The 24709-nt window shown below is 41.2% G+C and overlaps 1 non-coding gene across 1 annotated transcript; it reads left to right on the top strand.

The window, feature by feature from the left end:
• Positions 1–16597: 16597 nt before the first annotated feature.
• BDB00DRAFT_t89 lies at positions 16598–16669 on the top strand. The gene has a single exon. It is a non-coding gene; the product is annotated as a tRNA-Asp (tRNA).
• Positions 16670–24709: the final 8040 nt, after the last annotated feature.

Raw genomic sequence — 24709 nt, 5'->3', positions numbered from 1 at the left:
TCGGTCGCATCGGCAGATACGCCATATGCCAGTTGGCGAATTGCTGCCGTCGCTTTCTGCAGCGGTGTCAATCCAGGCGTATGAGCCGCGTCGTACTTCTGCGGAAAGAAGGCATCTTTCTGCTCCAATTCGCTTACGATACGTTCGAAAAGCCGACGACTCATGCGAAAACGAGTACGGAACTTGTATTCTGGGTAAACAGGATTGTCGCCAAAATAGTCATTGTATAAATGCCAATGACCTCCAACGCGATCGCGGTTAATGACGAGATGACCAGGAACAGAGCCTTTTCTGGGTTTTCTCACTTGATCGTCGTCTTGGTCATCAGCTGCAAAGATTCTCTGAAGACGCTCAACTCTGCGCTGACGTTGGCGTTCTTCCTCAATGTCTTCATCAAACATTTGTTTTAGGTTGCGAATATTTTGGCTTGACATTGTGAAATGAGTGGTTGAAGTAGAAAGAGCAGAGCAGTAAATTCAATAGCCAGTTTTAGAATAGCGCGACCGTTGGAAAAACCATGCCAATTCTATGGTCCTGCTAGGATAGTGGCGTTCCATTTTAGAAAAATTTTAGAACGACCGTTGGAGATGCTCTAAGGCATTTGTAGGCAAATGTTTAGAATGATTACCATCGTTCTAGGGTTATGACTACCGTCATAATGACCAGCTAACCACGTCATCAAAAATCAAAGATTTTCTCTGACCACCCCTAATTATATTGATCATTATTTATCATTTAAAAATAAAACTTAACAACTAATTATATAAAATAAATCAAAAATAAAAAAATTAATAAAGTATTAAACAGCCTGCTAGCCTTGATCCTTACCATCCATATGAGTGAACCATAATAGTAGCACTCCATTTCATCACGTTAGGAAACATTAGCAAAGCATGAATAAGTTCGTAGTGTACATACAGCACGGTGAGAGGAATGGTACATTGTAGTTAGTCAGGGTTATGGATAAATGGTATATATAGTTATATTTAAAAAAAAGAGAAACTTACACTCTTCTAGCTAGTATATAGCATTTAGCAGCGACGGCAGTTTCAAAAGGCATAAAGTACGAACTTTGTTGTAGGAAATGGTATAGTGAAGGCGTGTACTAGTATTAGCAATATAGGTCGTAGGAAATGTAAGGAAAGGATAAGAGCCAAGAGGATCACCTTCCAATAGGACCGTAAATAAAAATTGAAGAAGGAGGAGGAAGAGAAAGGTATTTCAGTGAACCAAAGAAAAAAACTTTCAAAAAGTACTCATCACATGCATACTCACAAAATCTAATACAAACATTTGTAACAGATTATGCAAGTAGCACGTTAATTCTACCGACTGATACTTCATCCATCTTTCTGTACACCAACTTTACCTACCACCTTACACCTGAGGTTATGAAGGCATGACGAAGCTGTATCCACTTAGCGTTCCCTTAGTACAGAATATTAAAGCGTTGTAGAAAGTAGTGGCCTGTGCAAAAGCCATGACCATAGTGAAAAGTAACAGGCCATGCAGAAAAAAAGGAAGTATAAGAAATAATGCATGGAAGCAGTCTAAGTATATATGCAGAGAAGAGGATCAACTGAGACCGTTGATTACTCCCTCAACGCATTCTATATTGTGCAACTTTATTACCATACTTTTACTTTTATGAACCTCATCTTGATTGCAATCATCATTTACAACAGTATGAAAAATAAACACATTCAATCAGCATTGTAAAACATGTGCTGCCTTGTAATACGTGATGAGAATGTTTGTATATAAAAAATGCATCATAACATCCTTTTTTAGATCCAATTGGTTTCAGCATGATATCAATTATGTATACAAGAGCAGCATTTTTGGCTACTCTGTATATGTTTGTAAGACAGCACTATAGAAAGTACATAAGATCTTTTGATGCAAGGGTTTGTAGGGGGATTATGAAGATGATGCAGAACAGTGGTAGTGCGAGACCTGTCATTTTTTAGATACATTGAATGGTGCATACTGGTGTATGTGAAAGAAAACTCATAAAAGACTTCTCTTTGTAGCCAAAGCATACACTCGGAGTGCTTCATCTGATGTAGTAGTTGAGTAACTAACCCATCTGGATTCTCCTGTCTCCTCGCCAGTCGCATCTATGCCCAATTTATCAGACCCAAATTGGAATATGGGCTAGCAATCACATCACTTACACAGACACAGCTCAAGCAACTAGACCGCATCCAAAGCACCTGCATCCGAACGATCTACAGCGCACACATACACTCAGAAACAAAAGTCATGCGCCACCTTACAAAACTACCAAGCATGCAGGCATGCATGAGCATTTTACAGACAGAATTCCTACACCGAGCCCAGAATCTACTGGAAGACGCACTACTTACTCAACTACGCCCTACCATCGCCTCCCAGGCAGCCAGCCATTGGTCCAAACTCAGCACCACACCAATATGGTTGAATCTTCCTGCTCCTCACAAAGAAACCACCACCCACATACTCAAAGCCACAATCAGGCAATATCTGGCCGAGGAACTCGCCACCATATGCGCTGCACCAACAGGGGCTTGCAACCTGACCGCCTGCCTCCCAAAGCTTTGTATCGATCCCATCATGTAGCTGCCTATGACCAGAAGGGAACGAAGTTGATGCATTCGCTGGCGCCTAGGCTGGCTCCCGGGCGGCAAGCAGAAACCTTGCCACACCTGCTAAGCCCCAGATTTCAACAAAAACCACGCTATCCGCTGGCTTCGCATGCACCGCTGTTTATATATCACAGAGTCCCAAAGCCCGGACCCACTGTCATTTGTCTTGAATCAGTTACCCCACTCCCCGCCAAAGTCACCACACCGCATTAACCTACTTCGTTCACAATGGCTAGTTGTATGCAAAATCCTAGCCGAACTTGACGCTCACCAACACCCCGACTCCAAGCTACACCAGTACTACGACGAGCAGCCTGGCAGCACACTACTGAAATGGATTGCTCCTCCCTTGCCGCAGGAATCTGGCTAAGTGCCACTAACACCGTTCTCTTTACTTACTCTCCTTCTGCTTATTCTTCCACTCTATCTTCAGCAATCCATAGCATCATCTACTATCCCCACAACCTTTTTCCCTGTTTACGCACACAGGGTTTTTCATCATCCCCTTTCTCCCCTGATCTGACTCGAGCGAAATTGCCACACTAAGTACAGCGTTCAAAGAGTCGTTAAATAAAACAATCAAATTTTAAACGTTGAGTAAATAACATAAAGTTCTGTTCTTGCAGCTTTTGCATATACTGGGTACTTATTGTACCAATATAGTAAATTTACATACACAAACAGAATACTTCATGCATAACTACTGCATCCAATCTCTAAAAACCCCCAACTTCTGTGGAGGACTACCTTGCCTCTTTATATACAAATATCAAGGTCTTTCAAAATCCCTTGATATTGGACTTTTTGCGCGGTGTTGTAATAAGCAAAAAAGTAAAAACCACTGAAAAAAATGATGACTGCTCATATTCTTCTCGGCTAAATATATATCCGAGCTCTTGACTTGAATGTTACGTTTTTTACGTCGGATAAATATTTACCCGTTATTTGTCTGCATAAATTTTTGTAAGTGCCTTAGGCAGGTATAACATGTGGATATTCAGCTTTGAGTGGTTCAACAAGATCATCAAGAACCAGCACACCAACCAAAAAGACTATTTCGAGCTTACATACACGAAGAAGTTCTTGAGTGTCGTGTTCGCTGATGATATGGTCCGGTAAGTCGTGGCCGAGCGGTGCAGCAACAGCACAATCGCCAGATAGATTGCTGAGCTATTGGTGCCACTATCAGAAGCTATGTAAGGGCATTATGATTGTCAGCTGTTCTTGGATCAATCGGATTTTGACTATGCCACGGGAGTAAGCGTAGTTGGTTGGGAGCCGCTGCCACCATCATATCTTCCCCTCAAGATGGGCAAAAAGGTGTACATGATTACGCACCACTACCACTGTCTTGTCGAGTATTACCAATCGATGTTTCCAGATATGAATTTTGTGTCACTCGCCAGCACTAGTGGTAATCAGGTCAGCGATCACCTCTACAAATTTGCAACAGTCGATCTCCTGGGCCAAACATTCATTTCCAAAATGTCTCGCCACATCAACACCAGTACCTATGTCCGAGTTGTTAGCCCAAGTACTCAGTTTCATACTGAAGCGATCGTTCGTCCTGGGTGCATTCTATATTTCTTTGTCTACAACCTCTGCAATCCCACCAATGGTAATTTCTACCAGTTCGTTTTTGCTTTGTTGAGTACCTATGACCAATTACGCAAGTCTTTGAGTTGTTTACAATGCTAGGCATGGACGTCTACTATTTAGAAATCGAACCGTATATGTGGCAGTGTGTTGTTCCTTTAGGGAGGCTCCATTCTGGCGTAGTTGTTACCCCTATTCAAATAGACAATAGCTATGCTCTTACATATTTACCACATAAAATAAAAGTAATCTACTCTTAAAAGCAAAATACCTCAGGTCAGGTCTTTTTCTTTTTTGGCTTCATGCTGTTGTAGTTGTAATAAAGAATAAAATAAAAAACAAGTTTTGAATTATAGAAATCGCTTCAGATTTAAAAAGCATTTTGACTTGTAGATGGTCAAATAAATAAAAATGTTGAAGAATTTGATTTAGTAATTGGTAAAAAAAATAAAATAAAATAAAAAAGGAGAAAAAAGCAAAGTGGTGGAGACAAGCATAGTGGCGGCAAATGTCTCAGAGTAGGAAGAAGCATATTAGTCTAGGTAGTATAAAAAAGGGGTCATCCCAGATAGTTTTGGGGGAGAAGGATTTAAGTAGCAGAGCCAATTTTATCCATTTGCTGCATCATGGCTCTGAAAGCACACTAAAAGCACTCTGAAAGCACTCTGAAAGAACTCTGAAAGCACTTTGAAATCAGGTTTTAACTCCAGTGGCTTGTCGGAATCGCCGGCGGCTTTCACATTTACACACTTCGTGTCAAATTGACACGTGTGGTGTTTGGAAAAGGACAAAAGGTAGTATATTAAAAGGGGAAAAGGTAGAAAGGGTTCAGAAGAATAGGGTTGATATGCAGTAAAATACAAATAGACAGAATTCAGAAAATAAAAAGGAATTAAGGGTATGATGAACGCGAAATACAAATACACAGATACACGATTACAATAACGGCAAGTTCCACTTCCAGTGTCAATTGTCAATCCACGAATATATGTCTGAAAACGCTTAATCTTTATTTTATCATGGGGTTAATCCCCTTTTATACACCTTGTCAACTGGGCGTACTCGGCCGAGAACGATGCCAGGTACAGAGGACAACGATCTCTATCGGGTAGTTTGGACAGAGTAGAAGACAGAAAAATAGGGAAATGGATATAGCAATGTCTATACGACGGCTGGAAACATACGAGAGGGAGTACGACGGAAAATAAGAGGGGCCATGAAATTACAGGGTCATGGTAACAAGGTGAGGGTAACGAGGGAAAAAGACAATGGAGAATAATATAAACTACGCAGGGCAGGTAGCATGAGTACGTGAGAGAGTACAATACAGAAAATAAGGATGGATAGAAATATAAGGGACAGGTCCCATTAAAAGAAGCATAAAGAAGAAATAACATTCGGCGCCTATGGCTGGCACGATTTAGAGTTGAAGGAACGTAAAATGATGCGAGAGGAAATGACAGAATTATTTACAAAAAAAGAGCTAAGGGAAATAAGAAAAATAAAGGGAACTAACAGAAAGGGAAAAAGAAGTATGATAATCCCCAGATGGGGGGTGTGAGAAGAATTGTGGGGAGTTGGGGGGAGCCTGTGGATCGGATGACCATCGCCGGCAGAAAGATCTGCCACCAAAATCGCCCTTGATTGGCCGAAGCCAGAATTCGTTCCACTGGAGTTGGCAAGCGATTTCAGAGTGCTTTCATGATGGCTTTCAGAGTACTTTCAGAGTACACTGAATGACCGTTTTGTTTACGGGTGATACACGTCTCCTGCATGTCATTTGTAGCTTCTTACTGGCTGGGGAGATGTTTAAGCGGCACAGTGACATTGGCGAGCTCGTGGCTTCCTGTGCATTAAGGCTTGCTAATGATTCGTTGGGAGAAACAAACTTCCATTCCCTTTATCCAATTCCATTTGCTCAAATACCACTCATACACGCCTTTTCATTTGCTCAAAATTGCTCACACATGCATATAATATATTGCTCATACGTGTATATAGCCAATGATAGTGCTTTATTAGACGACACGGCACTGACGGTGACGCGTCAGCACAGGTAGTAAAAAGCAGGATGGAATAATAGTATACAAAAAATAGTAGGGGAAAAAAATACAAAAGAAGAGCCATTTAGAAACTATTCTATAAACTACACATGCTGATGGTATTCAAAAAGCAGCAGTACTAAGGGATTCTTGTTACAGCGATGTACATAGAGATTTCCTATATATAAAAAAGAGAAAAAGTATGATCATTTAGAATACGTCCTATACTATATTGCTCTATGCTATTATAGCCCCCATCCTTAAACTTACCTTATAGTACATCATCTTGTCGCGTTTTCATGGACCACTGTAGCCTAAGGAGGGATGAGATAGATGAGGTTATAGCGAGCTGGTTAGTAACATGAAAGAGGTTGAAGGAATAGCTGGTGAAGTGAACTCAATCTCATTGGCAGAAGTGAAAGAAAGTGAAGTTGCTCAAGTGACGGTGCTCAGGCGACGGTGTTAGTATGAAGGACTTCAAGGAAGACACATTCAGCACGAAGATGTGACAATCTGATGAGGCCGTTCAAGTAAAAAAGCTCAAAGTATAAGTTGGAGATGCACAGCAAACGTAAAAAAAAGTGTGTAGAAGAGAAAAAGGTGACGAAATTGAATTGAGCAGAGCGGAATACTAAATAATTAAAAGAGGGGCAAGAAGATACACCCAGAAGAGTCATAAAAAAAAATACACACAGAAGAAGCTTTCGAAGAAATACATCTTTCATATAAAAGAAACTGCTTTATTCAATTCTTATATGTCCAGAGCGCAAGGCCATGACGAACCTTTTCATCTAATGTTCGATCGTTAAGTTCTATTGTAGGTCGTTCACGGGAGGATGTGTGGCCGGGTTCGCGGATTCTGTCTATCTCATGTAGAAAGCGTGTTGCCTATAAAGCTGATGTTAGACTATGCTGCATATATCAAGATGAATAGAGTACAAGTGATCTCATGCTAGTCCTTACATTATCGGATCTCCAAGCTGGACAAGAGATCACTTCACTATCCTCAATATCGGACATGCATGCTGCAACAAAGATGTCTCCGAGATCTTGATACAAGGACAGTGCCGGATGGGTCTTGTTTGCGTTGTACGTTTTCTTACGCTTGTTCGCCAACTGTCAACCAAATATATATTGTATGTTATTGCGAATCCATGCTGTAAAGAGAAGTTGAAAATAAACTTACACTTGCACGCGCAGCTCGTTTCTTGCTTTTTTGTCGGCGAGCTTCTTTTATGTGGTCCGGCTGTGTTTCCCAATTTTTCTTATTGTAAAAAGAAACCCTAAGCGCCCTCTTCATAGCCTGGGTGCTCCAGTTAAAAATCTGGTAATCACGACTCTCCGTCACTGTCCTAAGAACTTGCTTTATGATGGTACAGTTTGGCTCATCATTTATGCGTAGGCTATAATCCCAGGCGAGACCTTGGTGCTTGGATACAGAGGAATAGGCTTCTTGCAGAAGACTCTATATATTATAATTGATGAGATGTTTGTAATAGCCCATGCAAAATAACTGTCGATTTGTAAAGCTTCTACAAATACATACCATCATACTACTACTGCTATTGCTCTTGGTATCACTTCTAGCACTGCTTGTATTGTGGCTCTGAATATATGCCGCAACTCTCTGTTCTAGCTGTCCTACTTGCTGGCGTAATGACTGGATTTCATTGTTATTGACTGGAGAAAAGCTTTGTTGGTGGAATTGACCTGCTGGGAACATGGTAGTAGAGAAAGTAGTGACGATATAGATTGCTATGATGCCTATCAATGCTAGAGAATGGCCCATCTATTTATACTTTAGTTAAAATGGATGATTCAGACACCAAGTTACCGAGCTCTCTACTAGATAAAAGTCTTGGCCAAATAAGTTGAGATGTCCGTTCTCTGAATGAGCTATTCGGTACAGGCCATCCGGAACACTTTTGCATGATATGCCTTGATGTGTAAAATCTGTAAACAAGTCTCAGGAAAAGTAGACATATATCATAGACAGGGATGCACCTAATCGCGCGAGGATGGTATTTGTTGTTTCTCTTTCTTAGCTATATGATGCAGATATAGTTTTGCTTTGAAGTAAGTGAGACAGCATTGTCAGATTTTGGGCATGTCTGTTGTATAACATCCATGAGTGCGTAGTACATGACAGAATACATAGATGCTTGGAGGAAAGAGAGAAAATTATATATACCAAAAAGAGATGCTGCCCGCTGTACGCTATCTATTACTAAAGCCAAAGTCATGCATAAGAAAGATGGGATATGTTAGTGTAGGGACAACGATAAAACAAGCAAAGAAACAATACCAAATCGAGATGCTGTCCGCTGTATATTACCCATCATTTATCATCCGTCGTATCGAAGGCAAAAGTATACATATCTCATTGCGCGGGAGAAAAAAAACATGCATAGACAAAGTTACCAAATCCAGATGCTGCCCGCTGTAATATATATCAACTAGGTCAAAGCCTTGTTCGTGCATGTGCATTTCCTAATCTTTTCGTTCGCTGCTGTAAGCGTCATGCAGCTACCATTACACAATGGGACGTGGAATATGCACATCCTGGTTTTTCTATCGATTCGCGCCATCACATTATGATAAAAAAACACTATCAATCTAGTTGTGAGCAGCTGTTTTTTATTTCATTCTTTCACGAAAAAAATGTTGTTACCCTCTGGTAGCTGTGTAAGATAATTGTACCTGCAAAAAATTCATCTGTAACTTACTGTTCTACATGAAGATGGCCGTGAAAAATTAAACGCACTTCAGGAACAGCGGTGTTTACTCTACCTGCATAGTAGCATTTACCAAAAACGACTACACATCCACACCGGCATTGCTGTGCATTTCCAACAATTAATATAGCATCCTCATCCGTCCAAAGTCCAAAGCAATAATAGCTTCCAAGTACTTTCTGCATAAGTTTTCTGCTTCGACTATATATAAGCTGGATAAAATAAATTCTTGAATCATATAACCATTTTTTTTCAAATACCTTCATTATGTCAACTTCCCCCACGCTTCCATCCCTTACACTGGATCCAAACAGAGCCGTACTGTGTCATTGCAACAGTTGCTTTGTATCAAACGATTCGCACTGTAAGCTTGTGTCAGCACGAACAGAACGTCGCCATCGTCATGAATACGGTATAGCCAAGTGTATGTTGTCGTATATATATTGCTGCATATGTTGTTGTGTACATATTGTTGTATGGTTCCTGATACATAAATGGCCATCCTTCTAGTTTCTGCATGGCGCGAAGGTCGTTCAAGCCTCCAGCTACTCTATTCGGATCAGCCAAGCACCGACGAAAGTTGTAAGTTGTCATTTGTCTTCAGAGTGGGAACGTCTTGAGTTGTTCGGTGCTAGTATCGACGATCAGACCATTAACGTTATTGCCATTTGACCCATTAGCCACACCAATGGAGCTCGATTCAAGCTTGAGTGAGACCAGCGGCCAAGCTACAAGCACGATTGACTTGCTGCAACCGCCACCATCAGTTTCGACATTCGACATTACTGCTGAGGGAGAAGAGGACGAAAACACCGATGGTAAATTTATGTTCTCGTATAAACTAAAGATAGTAGCACGAAATTCAAATTATTAGAGGTGCCATAGGGACCGCTGAAATTTCCCTGGCATCTGCCTCGGGTAAATATAGTGCCGGAGTAAATTCCCTGGCATCCTTCAGGAAAAATGATTACCCGGGGATACCTATACCACCATGCACCTTTTTTCGCGTTTTTTTTAAAAACAGGTATTTTATATAGGTGAGAAAAAGAGATGAATAAAGTTAAGAAAAGTTTGACAAGAAATTGAAAAAAGCAGAATATTCTTTAACAAAAGGTTTAAGAAAGAGATCATGGAAAGTGGGATTGTATACGGAAAAAAAGATGGAAACCATAGTTATGCATGTCGCGTGTTAGCATTTGTTTCGCGGTAAGTGGTGGGCAACGTGCGTCTGCGGCGTAATTGGGCTACATCACTGAGGTATTCGTCGATGTGGCCACCTGATAGTTGCTGATTGAACCGGTTGCGTTGCTGTTCGTTTATGCTAGCTCTGTATAAATCAGCAACTTCATCAAAACGCCTGTCTTCTTCTTCTAGTTGTAACACCAGTCGTCGTCGACGCTCCCGGCTCCGTTGCATCTCTATTTCAAAGTTGCGCGATTCTTGCTCCCTATCTGGAAGAACTGCAGTTTGAAGAGAAAGGAGGTCGCTTTCTGTTGTTGATTCATCATCACTGATAAAGATGATGCTTTGTCGGGAAGGAGGAGGAGTAACAGGAGCAATATTGCGATTAGCAGTAGCAGAGGTGCGGGTCGAGGTCGTGGTGATAGTAGTGATAGTAGCAGCAGCAGGAGTTGTAGTGTGGATGATGCTGGCATTTGTGGTATCGTTGTTGTCGTTGTCGTTAGCGAATCCCAAGTCTCTAAAAACGTTGTTGGTGTACTAAAAGCAGTAAAGAGTTATTTATCCTTCTACATAAAAAAATACAGCACACTACGATTTCTTAATATATATATATATATACCGGTCTAAACGAAATAAACGGAACACTGGTTTGTCGCAAGATGAAATATGTTCTAGCTGCAAGTCGTCGGTAATTAGAACGCTGGACTAGATGCTTGCAGATTAGATACCGGTTTTGTAGGTAAGCTGGGCAGCCACAGGTCCAATTTTCAATAGAAGGTAAGTACAGTCGATCTGCCTGTATGTTCTCTGGTGTACGATACGCCTTATTCCAGTGTTTAACAAAGTTGTACGCCCATTTGGTGGGCTCGTTACCAGCAACCGTCAAGCTATTGAATTTGTCTTTTACTTTTGGAAAGTACTTGTCGCAAATAACGTATACAAGCATATCCAAGCGAGCACGAGGATGTCTGTACAGGTAGTTACATTTAAGAACCTTCCAGTGTGCTTCGATAAAGTTGTTGGCTCTGCCATACGGAATCCGATTTGGAACAACGCTACGCGCCCACAAACGCCATTGGTTGTATGTATACCAATGCTTGTACATATATATCCAAGCGTCAATTAATCGCCTGGCGCGGCAGTATTCGTAAACCTCTCTGGCAGCACTCTGGTGGATTTCATTGGCAGTTTCGTATTGATTACCTACAACAAATGTAGAGCGATAACATTTAAGCAAGAGCGTGAACTTAAGCAGCGACAGGTTTAATCCGCTAGTAATATGTAAGTATAGGATACTACCATTAGGTATCAATGGGTGTCTGTTGTAGTGCTTTCTTACGAGATCGATGATAGCATCTCGATCTTCTTTTCTGCATATGACACCTCTACGACCGCCAATTGATGGGGTGAAGTCGTCACCAATAAAGCCAAACTCGGTTCTTGCTGCTAGGAGATTGTATGTTGGAATACTTGTGGATTTATTCTCGCCTAACTTTTGGCTTATGCTCTTGGCAATATGCCAGATGCAGAGTCGTAAATAACTCTCGCCAAAGACTTGCTGAACGGCATTGATCTGAGATCTGTCTTTGTCGGAAAACACGAAACCAGGATTTAGCCCGAAGTCTTTTAGTCTTCGTAAGAATGCTGCCAATGTGTTGGTTCTTGTGAGTTCTGGTGCTCCTTCGAACGAAGTATAGACCAGATACCCAATGGGATATCCAACGCCATTGGTCATTGCTACGATGCCAAACAACTCGCAGCCCGCACGATTGGTTTTGAACGTCGAATCGATGTAATACTCTTCAACGTATTGGCATGATGCCAACTTTTCAAAAAATGGAGTGATAAATCCAACAGCAACAGCATGATCATCTCGTCTCCAAAACATCTAATATTTATTTAAGTGTATAAGATTCTATATGCTACGTTTGATTCTATCTGTCTCTAGCTTTTAAAGCAAAGAGAAGGTTGATGGTTAGTAATTATCATATCACATACCTCCACAAAACCAATGTTGTTGTATCTTCGAAGAAGCAGGCGAGTTGATATCATTTGGTCGTCATGCAAGCGGTACATTGACTGGAATCCTACCGACCACCAGTAATATACCTGCATGGTCGTGAGGCTCCGCGTCATGTCAGGATACCTTGTTTTTACTGCCTCGTACAAAGTCGACGCATCGATACCCCGTTCTGTTGCTCGCTCGGTTATATATTGTCTTACAACCATAGGTACAGCATTTCGTCTTGTTTCTCGATCTGAATCCACTCGATCGTGAGTAATCGGATGTCGAATGTTAAGTTCGATATAGCCGAGCTCCTTTTTAATAGTGCCTTTTACGCGACCATAGCATTCAAAAGCTGGAAGCCTATGATTCATGCGTACAAGGAGATGTTCGGCTGTCTGTTGTTGTATCTCCTGGGATCTGTAACAATATGCTCCGAAGGAAATGTTTGTCGAGAGCTCTGGATCTCCAATATTTTTAATAAGATATATGTATTGGTCGCATCGGTGCACTTCCTCCAATATCCTTTCAACTAAATCAGCTGGATCCATCGCCTCCATATACGGTTCAATACAGATATAACCATGAAATGCATAAATCTGCAACAATATTGGTTACTTATCTAAAGAATACAATTGGTCTATTACAAAGCTACACATACCTCGCTTCCGTCAGTATCTGCATGAGCAGGGTAAACCTCATGCAACTCATCCAACTACAGCATATCGTCCAAAGCAACGATTTCTAGAGGCGTTCGCTCAAAGCGGCAAGGGGAGCAAGTCCTAAAAGGCTTTGTTGCGCCTCTGAACAGGCGTCCTGGTTTGGCCTGGTAACAATCAGTACACTCGTAAGTGCTTTCCTCGTCAAACGTGCCTTCCGCAATTGAACGAATCTGTGGATGACCAGTGTTGCCGCGATTACGAAGACGAAATGCATCACCGGTAATAGGGTTGATCGGTGCTCCACCAGGAAAAATATCAGTGGTAATGTCACTGTTCATTTCGTGTACGAGAAAGTAGTAATAGGAACAAGGATGAAAATAATTATAACAAACAAAAACAAAGGCAAAAAAAATTGGTGCATGGTGGTATAGGTATCCCCGGGTAATCATTTTTCCCGAAGGATGTCAGGGAATTTACTCCGGCACTATATTTACCCGAGGCAGATGCCAGGGAAATTTCAGCGGTCCCTATGAACCGCAATTATTAGTATCTCATACACTATGTTCTACACAGATATTACACGACCATCCGACTTCATTATCATGTTTTACCTTTTCCTGGCCTTGTTCCAAGATCGCTATTTGAGCAGGGCTGGTGGTGAGCTGCTCCTCCATTTTCTATCTGTCGTTTTTGCGGGTCTCTACATTCCAATCAGTATCCCACGGTCAATGGCTACTGTACGCCGCTTATCCGGTCTTAACGAGCTCTTGGATTGCGGTCAAGCGATCGTTGTATGTCCCAGCTGCCACTGCCTCTATCCCAATGAACATATACCTACCGGCTTGAAATGCTCGTTCCAGAAGTTTCCACACCATCCAATGACAGCACACCGAGCCTCATGCGGCATGAACTTGTTTCATTTGAGAAACAGAAACCTTGTACCTCCCAAAGTGTATGCGTATCATCCTGTGTCAGCAAGCCTTGCAATTATGATGCGTAGACCAGGATTCGGCGAAAAACTCGAGCACTGGAGGAAGCGAACCCCACGACCAAATTCTTTGGATGATGTATACGATGGTCGCAAATGGTGGTCAATAATGGCGCCAGAATCCACGGCAGAAAATCCTGTATCATTCGTTGGACGTGTCGGAAATCAGCACTTACTTATGTTGACGCTCAATGTCGATTGGTTCCAGTCATTCGATAAGCAGACTTCGTATTCTGTCGGTGCACTGTATATGACAATCAATAACCTGCCAAGATCTGAACGATTCAAGTCATCAAATGTCATATTGGTCGGTATAGCACCGGGACCCCATGAAAGTTCTAAAGGTACCAATTTGATTACACTGTTACTTATCTTTTTGCTCGTTGATTCTGGAGTCTCGCATGTGTGGTTCTGATTTCCTTTCTTTTTTTTGTATTGATAGAGCAAATCAATAATTTCTTGCGTCCAATAGTCGACGATCTGTTACAATTATATCACGGCAAAGATATGGTTATTGATGACGGCTCCTTGGTCAAAGTGCGAGCAGCTCTATTGTTCGTAGCATCGGACATACCGGCTTCAAGAAAGGTTTCTGGCTTTACAGGTCCAAACTCATTCTACGGATGTAACCATTGCGACATTTCCTGGCCATCGCAAGCAGAGAATCCAAGGCTGCGCGATTACTCCAACTTTGACTTTCCTTGGAGATTGCGGACAAAGGCAAAGAAGTTGGCAGACGCAAAAGCTTGGAAGGCAGCAAAAACGGCTACCGAAAGGACACAGTTGGAGAAGTCAAATGGAACACGCTGGTCCGAGTTGCATCGTCTTCCATACTTTGATCCTGTTTCGCAGACAATAGTCGACTGTATGCACAACATGTTCTGCGGGACAGCCGAGCGCATGGCCACCATATGGAAAGATGACGGAACCTTGACTAAGGAGCATTTGACCGATATGGAGAGTTGCCTTGAAAAGATGGTGGTGCCCCCATCATACAGCATCGCTCGCGGCTGTATTGCGACTAGATTTGCTGGAATGACGTCGGATGAATGGAGGTCGTGGACTGTTGCACTCTCGCCGTCGTTGTTGAAGGGAAGATTGCTAGGAGAAAAGATGACACACTGGTTGCTCTTTGTCGCGGCAGCACGTCTCCTCTGTAAGCCATCCATCACCATCGCCGAAAACGAGGAAGCCCACCAACTGCTGCTCAAATTTGGCCGCGACTTTTCAAGATTGTACTCTAGAGATCAAGTCACGCCAAATATGCACTTGCATGTTCACCTTCGCGACATGGTACTCAATTTTGGCAGCTGCTATAACATGTGGGTATTCAGCTTTGAGCGGTTCAACAAGATCATCAAGAACCAGCACACCAACTAAAAAGACCGTTTCGAGCTTACGTACATGAAGAAGTTCTTGAGTGTCGTGTTCGCTGATGATATGGTCCGACGAGTCGTGGTCGAGCGGTGCGGCAACAGCACGATTGCCAGACAGATTGCTGAGCTGTTGCTGCCACAATCAGAAGCCATGCAAGAGCATTACAATTGTCAGCCGTTCTTGGATCAATCAGATTTCGACTATGCCGCGGGAGTAAGCGTAGTTGGTTGGGAGCCGCTGCCACCATCATGTCTTCCTCTCAAGACTGGCAAAAAGGTGTACATGGATACGCGCCACTACCACTGTCTTGTCGAGTATTACCAATCGATGTTTCCAGATATGAATTTTGTGTCACTCACCAGCACTAGTAGTAATCAGGTCAGCGATCACCTCTACAAATTTGCAAAAGTCGATCTCCTGGGCCAAACATTCATTTCCGAAATGTCTCGTCACATCAACACCAGCACCTATGTCTGAGTCGTTTGCCCAAGTACTCAGTTTCATACTGAAGCGATCGTTCGTCCTGGGCGCATTTTATATTTCTTTGTCCACAACCTACGCAGTCCCACCGATGGTAATTTCTGCCAGTTCGTTTTTGCTTTTGTTGAGTACCTACAACCAAATACGCAAGCCTTTGAGTCGTTTAGGATGCTAGGCATGGACGTCTACCATTTAGAAATCGAACCGTATACGTGGCAGTGTGTCGTTCCTTTGGGGAGGCTCCATTCCGGCGTTGTTGTTACCCCTATTCAAATAGACAATAGCTGTGCTCTTACATATTTACCACGTAAAATAAAAGTAATCTACTCTTAAAAGCAAAATACCTCAGGTCAGGTCTTTTTCTTTTTTGGCTTCGCGCTGCTATAGTTGTAATGAAGAATAAAATAAAAAACAAGTTTTGAATTATAGAAATCGCTTCAGATTTAAAAAGCATTTTGAAGGAATCTAATGCGATGGCGAATCAAGAAACTTGTAGATGGTCAAATAAATAAAAATGTTGAAGAATTTGATTTAGTAATTGGCAAAAAAAAAAATAAAAAAGGAGAAGCAAAGTGGTGGAGACAAGCATAGTGGCGGTGAAAGTCTCAGAGTAGGAAGAAGCACAGCAGTCCAGGTGGTGTAAAAAAGGGGTCATCCCAGATGGTTTTGGGGGAGAAGGATTTTAGTGGGGGAGCCAATTTTTATCCATTTGCTGCATCACGGCTCTGAAAGCGCACTGAAAGCGCTCTGAAAGAAGATTCTCACTGAAAGCACACTGAAAGCACACTGAAAGAAAAATTTCAGAGTACACTGAAAGCACTCTGAAATCGGGTTTTAACTCCAGTGTTCGTCGAAAATGAATGAGGCCTTGAAGCACCACAGACTTTGAGTCAAAATAAATCGTCTCGGATAGTATAGTGGTCAGTATCCCCGCCTGTCACGCGGGAGACCCGGGTTCAATTCCCGGTCCGAGAGATTAGCTAAGCAGTTATAGCTGTATCCTCTTACTTTATACTATTGTCAAGTTGCTTTTTGGTAGGTGTGGTAGTGTGTCAAGTCCTTTTGGCAGATAAGTACCATAGCCAATAGAAAGCGAGATCACAAAAGAGTAAGAGTAGAATAAAAGATAATGTTTATTGCTTGATGATGAAGACGAATAATCTTTATTAATAATATAATATTTTATATAATAGTAGGCTGTTTAATAGTTTATTAATTTTTTAATTTTTAATTTATTTTATATATTTAGTTTTTAAGTTTTATTTTTAAATAATAAAGAATGATCAATATAATTAGGGGTAGTCAGAGAAAATCTTTGATTTTCGATGACGTGGTTAGCTGGTCATTGAGACGGTAGTCAAAACCCTAGAATAATAGTAGTTATTCTAAACACTTGTCTACAAGTGCCTCATGAACAGTGTTCATATATGATAGTTAAACTATCATCCTATTAAAAATCTGTCAAAACGAAAAATTGAAAATTTTTCTATGGAGATTTCTAACTAGTTACTTTTTCTTTAAAGTGACATCAAAAAGCACGTGCGTAATTTAAAACTATACACTCTGTTCTAATATGAAAATAATTTTTAAATTGTTTTCTATTAGTTTTATTATATAAAACAATTATATATAGGATTTTCATCTCCTAGCAGACGTTTGAACTTTTATTTAGGCAGAAGGGATTTAATTTTAGGCAGAGTGGACATGAATGTTAATCTGAGTAGACATGAATGAAAGCTGATCTGGACATGAATAATAATTGATCTAGACATGAATGAAAATCGAGCTGGACATGAATGAAAATTGAGCTGGACATGAATAAAGATCGATCTGGACATGAATATAAAACGATCTAGACATGAATATAAATCGATCTGGACATGAGTAAAATCAATCTAGACAAAATAAAAATCAATCTGTATATGAATGAAAATCATTCTGAAAAGAATAATAATCAATCTATACATGAATAATAGACAACCTGGACATAATAATAGTCAACCTAGACATAGTTTTAGTCAACTAAGACATAATAAAAGTTGAAGTAGATAATAGATTAAGTGTAGCAGAGTAGAATATTTGAGTACTTAAGATTTTCAATTCAAGTCAAGACATAATAGAAGTTAAGCAGTACAAAGCCAATGTCAAGATGTAGTAGTATGGCTGTTTCACTCATGACAAGAAGCTTGTAGGCTAATGTACAGGAAATGGCAAGGGTGTGTCAGAGACTCACTGTGTGCATAAGCCTATTTTGCTGCTGTGGGAACAGGGCCTGAGCGTTTCCCCTCATTTTATTTTACCCGGGTTGAGTTTGAAACAGATTGGAGGCTGGTGGCTGAGGTAGGTGGAAAGTGTGGGGTTTGTTAGCAGCAGCAGGGATCTTTTTTTTTTCTCATTACCATTCGCCATGGCAAATCAACAGCTGCGACGCATACTTGTAAATGGCTCCTACTCTCTTCACGATGAACAAAAAATAAGGAAAATAAAACGGCGCAATCCACGGATTTATTGAAAAACGAAATGAAGGTAACTGTTTTCTTAAAAAAAGCATGTGCTCAAAATTTATAAAGGAGTAGACCGCCATTACTGCTGCTTAAAAAAACGCTGGATAAGTGAACAAGGGAAGGAAAAGGTTATCGGTTGTGCTTGAGATATAGTTTTAGTGGAGATATGCCTATTCAGAATTACTGCTTCTTTTTCAGTTTCTCTGTATATACTTGATGCACCATCTTACACTAATCCAACGTCAAACTTACGTGCATAGTACATCGTCCTCTACCTGCGTACTCACAACAAGAATGACGCAACAATCTTCTTCTCCATTACTCATACACAGTTATATACAACATGATGCTGATCCGCCATTGACTTGCAAAATATACAGCCTGACGCATTTATTTTTCACTATCATATACGCCCATATTACACGATAACGACTATGACGCCGGTCTTTTTGTTTTAATACTTGTACACTCAAGCACATCATCATCGTAATGACGGTCATCTCTTTCTTTGCTGTATGTATTCACATCAATGCGATGATAATTATATTCCTATGATACATACACACCACTACAACTGTAATCCTCCTCTGCAATTCACTAAACTCGCACACACACGATGGCAATAACGATTACCTTTTCCTTTTTGCATATGCCAACACGAACATTGCCGGTCTTGATGGATAAGGTAGTTATATATACTGATGGGTGGTATGTAGGGTTTTATTATTGTTACTGTAGATGTTATGGTTAGGATGAAAAAAATAAAAGTAAAAGATCATACATTATGTAGTCATTATGTTTCAGTTGTCTGCATAAACGGGTGTGAGATGGGATTGCATGTTATTACTAGGGGTCGCAATTGGATGGGTCGGGTCGGGTCAAGGGTCTGACCCGTTGACCCGTGGGTCAAGAAAACACTGACCCGACCTGACCCGCTCAACCCGACGGGTCAAAACTCGGGTTGACGGGTTGGCAATGATTTCAACGATTTCTAACCAAAAGGAAACAAAATGACGAATTTAAGAAGAAAATATATACTAAAAGTAAAATAAATAAGCTCAATAGTTTTATTTATTGATTGGTTTTTTGATAAATCCTCTGTACTAGCATTGGCGTTAACTGGCCAAAACTCAGAAACTTAATGGGCAGATTGGGATGGAGACGGAGAGAATTTGAAGAATATAAAAAAAAAGGGCAGGCAAAAAAGTCAGCAGCAAAAAAATCAGCACTGTATTGCATAGTCAGCGAGACGGGCTAAATGGTGTGTTTTGCAATAAGTGGGGGATGGGCGATCATATTCCTGTGCATTTATAGCGGATGAAACAAAAGAAAAGTTGTCGTGTGTGAGATTGCGGTATTGACAACAAATGCCATGCTGAATAAAAGTAGTGGTACTGAGCAAGGACGGGGCAGTGACGAAAAAGGACAGGTGTAAAGAAAAGATAAGTGGTGCCGGAGCGGCGACAAAAAAGGACAGGTGTTAAGAAAAGAGAAGTGGTGCTGGAGCAGCGACAAAAAAGGATGCGGTAAAAAAAACAGTGACAAAAAGGCTGCAGATAAGAAAACAGTGGTGCTGTATTTGTACCAGGGATGAAGTATTGAACGCAATGACGAAAAGATTGAGCTATGATAATGATTGCTGCCTAACGGTAGTCAAACGTTGTGTTTAGTCACTGTAGATAAGTTGATTCGGACGATCGTAAAATTAAAGGGAAACGTACCTGTACCGTCCAGGAGTGTGGAGAAAATAACGTATTTGCTCCAAAAACATCTAGTTACACCAGCATTAAAACGTTTTTGGAAAAATTGTAAAAGAAGCTTTATTTATGCTACATAATAGATCAACTAAAGCTTCAAGTATATGCGTCCAAAGCATGGCCAAACTGGGCATGATGTCCGTATACCCAAAAGCAAAAGATGTACCGTTTTCTAAGTAGTAGTTATATGCTCTATTCTATGCAACGTAAACAGCGATAAAAAAAGATATAAATATATACGAGTTTTCCGTTTTCTTGCAAAGTAATCTTTATTTTCTCAGCTATCTTTTTTTAAAACCTAACAGCCTTCGTACCTAGCACTTACACCATCATGGAGTTCACCCGTTCTGACAGCAATTTGACCTCTATGTCCTTGGATCCCACTGAATCTGAAGCCAGCGACTTTCACGAAACAAACACAAGCGAGACAGAACACAGTGCAGCAATGGTTAGCCAAAGCAGTATGGCACGCGGTTCGGACGAGCCATGGATTTACAAATACAAGGTTGCGGATGCTACAAAAGACGAGAGGAATCGCATTATCAAGATTACTTGTTCAAGGTGCCAAAAGTCATATGTTGGTTCATCTACCGGTAACATTATCCGTCACCTGCAAAATAGACACAGCATTACGAAGGAGAAGTGCGAGCAAGGCAGCGTGGCAGTTGTTGGGCCAATGGACAGTTTCGCTCGTGGTGGTATGTCTATCCAAGCAACGACCATTACTCGAGAAGTATGGCGGGAGCAACAAGCACGTTCCATCATCAGCACAAAGTCTGGATACACGATGGTGGAAAATGAAGAATTTCGCAAGTTTATCCAGCTCACTCAGGCAGCACCATCGTTTGATGTTGTCGCGCCGATTACTGCCAATACCATCATGAGCGACATCACCTGGTTATATCGGGTCGAGAAGGCGCGCATCATGTCCTATTTGCAAGCGCAACAATGTCTCTCTTTTTCCGTGGACGCCTGGACCTCAGAGTGGGGGTATGATTTCCTTGGTATTACCGCTCATTTCATTGACGAGTACTGGGTGCAGCGGGAGGTTTTAGTCGGTCTCCAGCATCCAGATGAACGCCATTCCGGAGAAGCTCTTGCTGATCATTTCCTAAGAGTGCTCGACGATTTCGACATTACTCATCTCCTGTTTACCATTACCGCCGACAATGCTTCCAACAACCTGTCCATGGCTAAAGAGCTTGAAAGGCGTGCCGAGACAAGAGGGGAGAGTCGTCGCGCATTCCATTTCCAGGCAGCCAAACACCTTATCCCGTGTATCGGTCACGTCGTCAATTTGGTTGCGCAAGTACTGATCAAAGATGGGTTGCGTTCACAGCCGTTGCTCGACAATGTTGTTGAATCAGATATCGCGGCCGATCAAGATATTAGCAACGTGGTGTCCAAGTTACGAGTAGGAATAAAGAAAATCAGGTAGGGTATAAATCACTAGCATAAATGGTCAAGCCCGCTTACACAAATATTAACTTAAATTTACCATGTTATAAGGATGTCCACTACCAAGTACCGAAAACAATATCGTGAATATTGTTCTATGAAGTATGGCGAGCAGCTCGAGCTACAATTGGATGTGCGCACACGATGGAACTCCACTTATGATATGCTGGTACGGGCGTTGAGGGTGAAGGACGCGTATAATGCAACCTGCGACTTCTTTAGCGAGTTGTCGATATATCGGTTGGATCCCCAAGACGAGCCATACATGAAAAAGGTCATAGCATTGCTGGATAGTCTAAAAATTATGACGGAAGAGCTATCAACATCACAGTAAGTTATTACGGAAAATATAACACGCTGTAATAGCATCACATACAGCAATGTATTAAGCAACATGGTCCATCAATAGTTACCCGTCTATCAACAAAGTAATCTTCGCATACAACGTGCTCATTGACGATCTCGAAGACTTCCAAGACGACACGTCAAATCCGCAAATCCTGCGTGACGCAGCAAGACAGGCCCAAGCAAAGCTTGAAATGTATTATGTAAGAACTGATTCGTCCACCGTATATGCCGTCGCCACAGCAATGGACCCGTGCCTGAAGTATGCTTACTGGGATGAACGGGAATGGGAGCCAGAATTTAAAGAGACAGCTAGAATGAGTGTCGAAGCAGAATGGAGCACGTTCAAGACTGTGAGTTGCACCACTGACCGTGAGGCTGGAGCACTGTCACCTGAGGAGATACGTCGCAATCGCTACCGTCCCAAGAGGCAAAGAATCCAAGATGAGTTGACAGCATATGTAAGCGAGCCACAGACAGCACTTGCCGAAGGTGACGATAATAGACGACCGGTAAGCTACGAATTGGAGTACTGGCAACGCACAAGCACAACGTACGTGCAGTTAGCAAAAATGGCACGCAAGTTTCTCGCCATCCCTATAACATCAACATCTTGCGAGCGCTTGTTTTCGGATGTCAAAGGATTCGTGCCATCTGAATGAAACAGATTATTGCCGGAAGCATTACAAGAAAGCGTTTTGGTAAAGGCTTGGTCAAAAATAACAACCGACTAAAAAAATTTCTACTACCTTTATCCCTTTTTTTTTTCTCACTTTCCAATCTTTGTCGTTCCTATTTGATTTGTCTCTTTTTCACTCCTCTTTCCTTTCGTTCATTTTTTTTGCTCCTATTGCTAAACTGCTCACTTACTTTTTACACTTCTTCCTGTTTCCTTTTTTAACGGCCTTCCCTATTTTGTTCTTCCTTTTACTCTAAAGTCTAAGTTATCTAAGTCTTCAGGTATCCTTATTTATTAAATCCTATATACTTTGCACCGTTAGGCCTTAGCGCTTCCCCTTATCTTCATACTTTGCCCTTCATATAAAGTTATTATAAAATAAACAGTATTCGCATATGTCATCATAATATTCTTTTTTCCCTTTCGTATATCTTGCTATACACTTGAATAAAGAAACCGTTGGATAACTAGTACTGTCCCAAATCTAAACTATATACACTCGGGTCACAACGGGTCAACGGGTCGGGTCAAGGGTTGGACGGGTCGACCCGTGGGTCAGAAAAGCAGCAACCCGACCTATTGACCCGTCCTTGACCCGTGGGTCAGATTGCGACCCCTAGTTATTACAAGCGCTTCTATAAAAACTATAGATATAGCTCTGAGCGGTGATGATAATATGGCAGGGACAAAGAAGAAAAGGCGTTTGTTGTTATGAAGGAGGAAGTTTCTTTGCTAGTACAACAGCAACTTTATTTGTTGTTAATTACAACAACTATGAACAACTGATAAGTTACTACCCTTAACGACTTGCTATGCTCTCTCTCACTCGACTGTACGTGGAGTTCTTGTACTCATTCCTAATAAAATCGTGTGCGTTCCTGCTGCTCGATAGCAGATCTTCAAGGATCGCATCTTGGAATTGTGTGGCTATAAATGGGATCACAAACGCGACACTGTGTATGGCACCAGACGCTCTGCCACGCAGTATCAATAATTACAATAACCATCCTTCACCACGAAACAACATCCTTCGCACCTGTATAGCTCTTGTAGAGCCTTCTTCGTTGTCTTTCTTATATAATGGTCAACATACTTTATTTTCATCCAATCCACAGCAACACAAAAGGAAAGAAACCTGTCAGTTATCCTTCCTGATATCTATAGCTCATTTTCCATAAAGACCGGCGATGTTAACGTTGGTATATGCAAAAGGTAAAAAGTAATCGCGTCAGGCTGTATATTTTGCAAGTCAATGGCGGATCAGTATCATGTTGTATATAACTGTGTATGAGTAATGGAGAAGAAGATTGTTGCGTCATTCTTGTTGTAAGTACGAATGGTTTGTGCAGGTAGAGGACGATGTATTATGCATGTAAGTTTGACGTTGGATTGGTGTAAGATAGTGCATCAAGTATATATAGAAAAAATGAGAAAGAAGCAGTAATTCTGAATAGGCATATCTCCACTAAAGGTATACCTCAAGCACAACCGATAACCTTTTCCTTCCCTTGTTCACTTATCCAGCGTTTTTTTAAGCAGCAGTAATGGCGGTCTACTCCTTTATAAATTTTTTGCACATGCTTTTTTTAAGAAAACAGTTACCTTCATTTCGTTTTTCAATAAATCCGTGGGTTGTGCCGTTTTGTTTTCTTTGTTTTTTATTCATCGTGAAGAGAGTAGGAGCCATTTACAAGTGTGCGTCGAAGCTGTTGATTTACCATGGCAAATGGTAATGAGAAAAAAAAGGGATCTTTAGTTGTTGTTTTTTTCCTCCCTGCTGCTGCTAACAAACCCCACACTTTCCACCTACCTCAGCCACCAGCCTCCAATCTGTTTCAAACTCAACCCGGGTAAAATAAAATGAGGGGAAACGCTCAGGCCCTGTTCCCACAGCAGCAAAATAGGCTTATGCACACAGTGAGTCTCTGACACACCCTTGCCATTTCCTGTACATTTGCCTACAAGCTTCTTGTCACGAGTGAAACAGCCATACTACTATATCTTGATGTTGGCTTTGTACTGCTTAACTTCTATTATGTCTTGACTTGAATTGAAGATCTTTAAGTACTCATATATTCTGCTCTGCTACACTTAATATATTATCTACTTCAACTTTTATTATGTCTTAGTTGACTAAAACTATGTCCAGGTTGACTGTTATTATGTTCAAGTTGTCTATTATTCATGTTTAGATTGATTATTATTCTTGTCAGAATGATTTTTATTTTGTCTAGGTTGATTTTACTCATGTCCAGATCGATTTATATTCATG

Source organism: Zychaea mexicana (genome assembly GCF_025766255.1).
Source record: "Zychaea mexicana strain RSA 1403 chromosome Unknown BDB00scaffold_77, whole genome shotgun sequence".
NCBI lineage: Eukaryota > Fungi > Mucoromycota > Mucoromycetes > Mucorales > Lichtheimiaceae > Zychaea > Zychaea mexicana.
The sequence above is the reverse complement of the archived record's forward strand: the minus strand, read 5'-3'. Positions and strand labels throughout refer to the sequence as shown.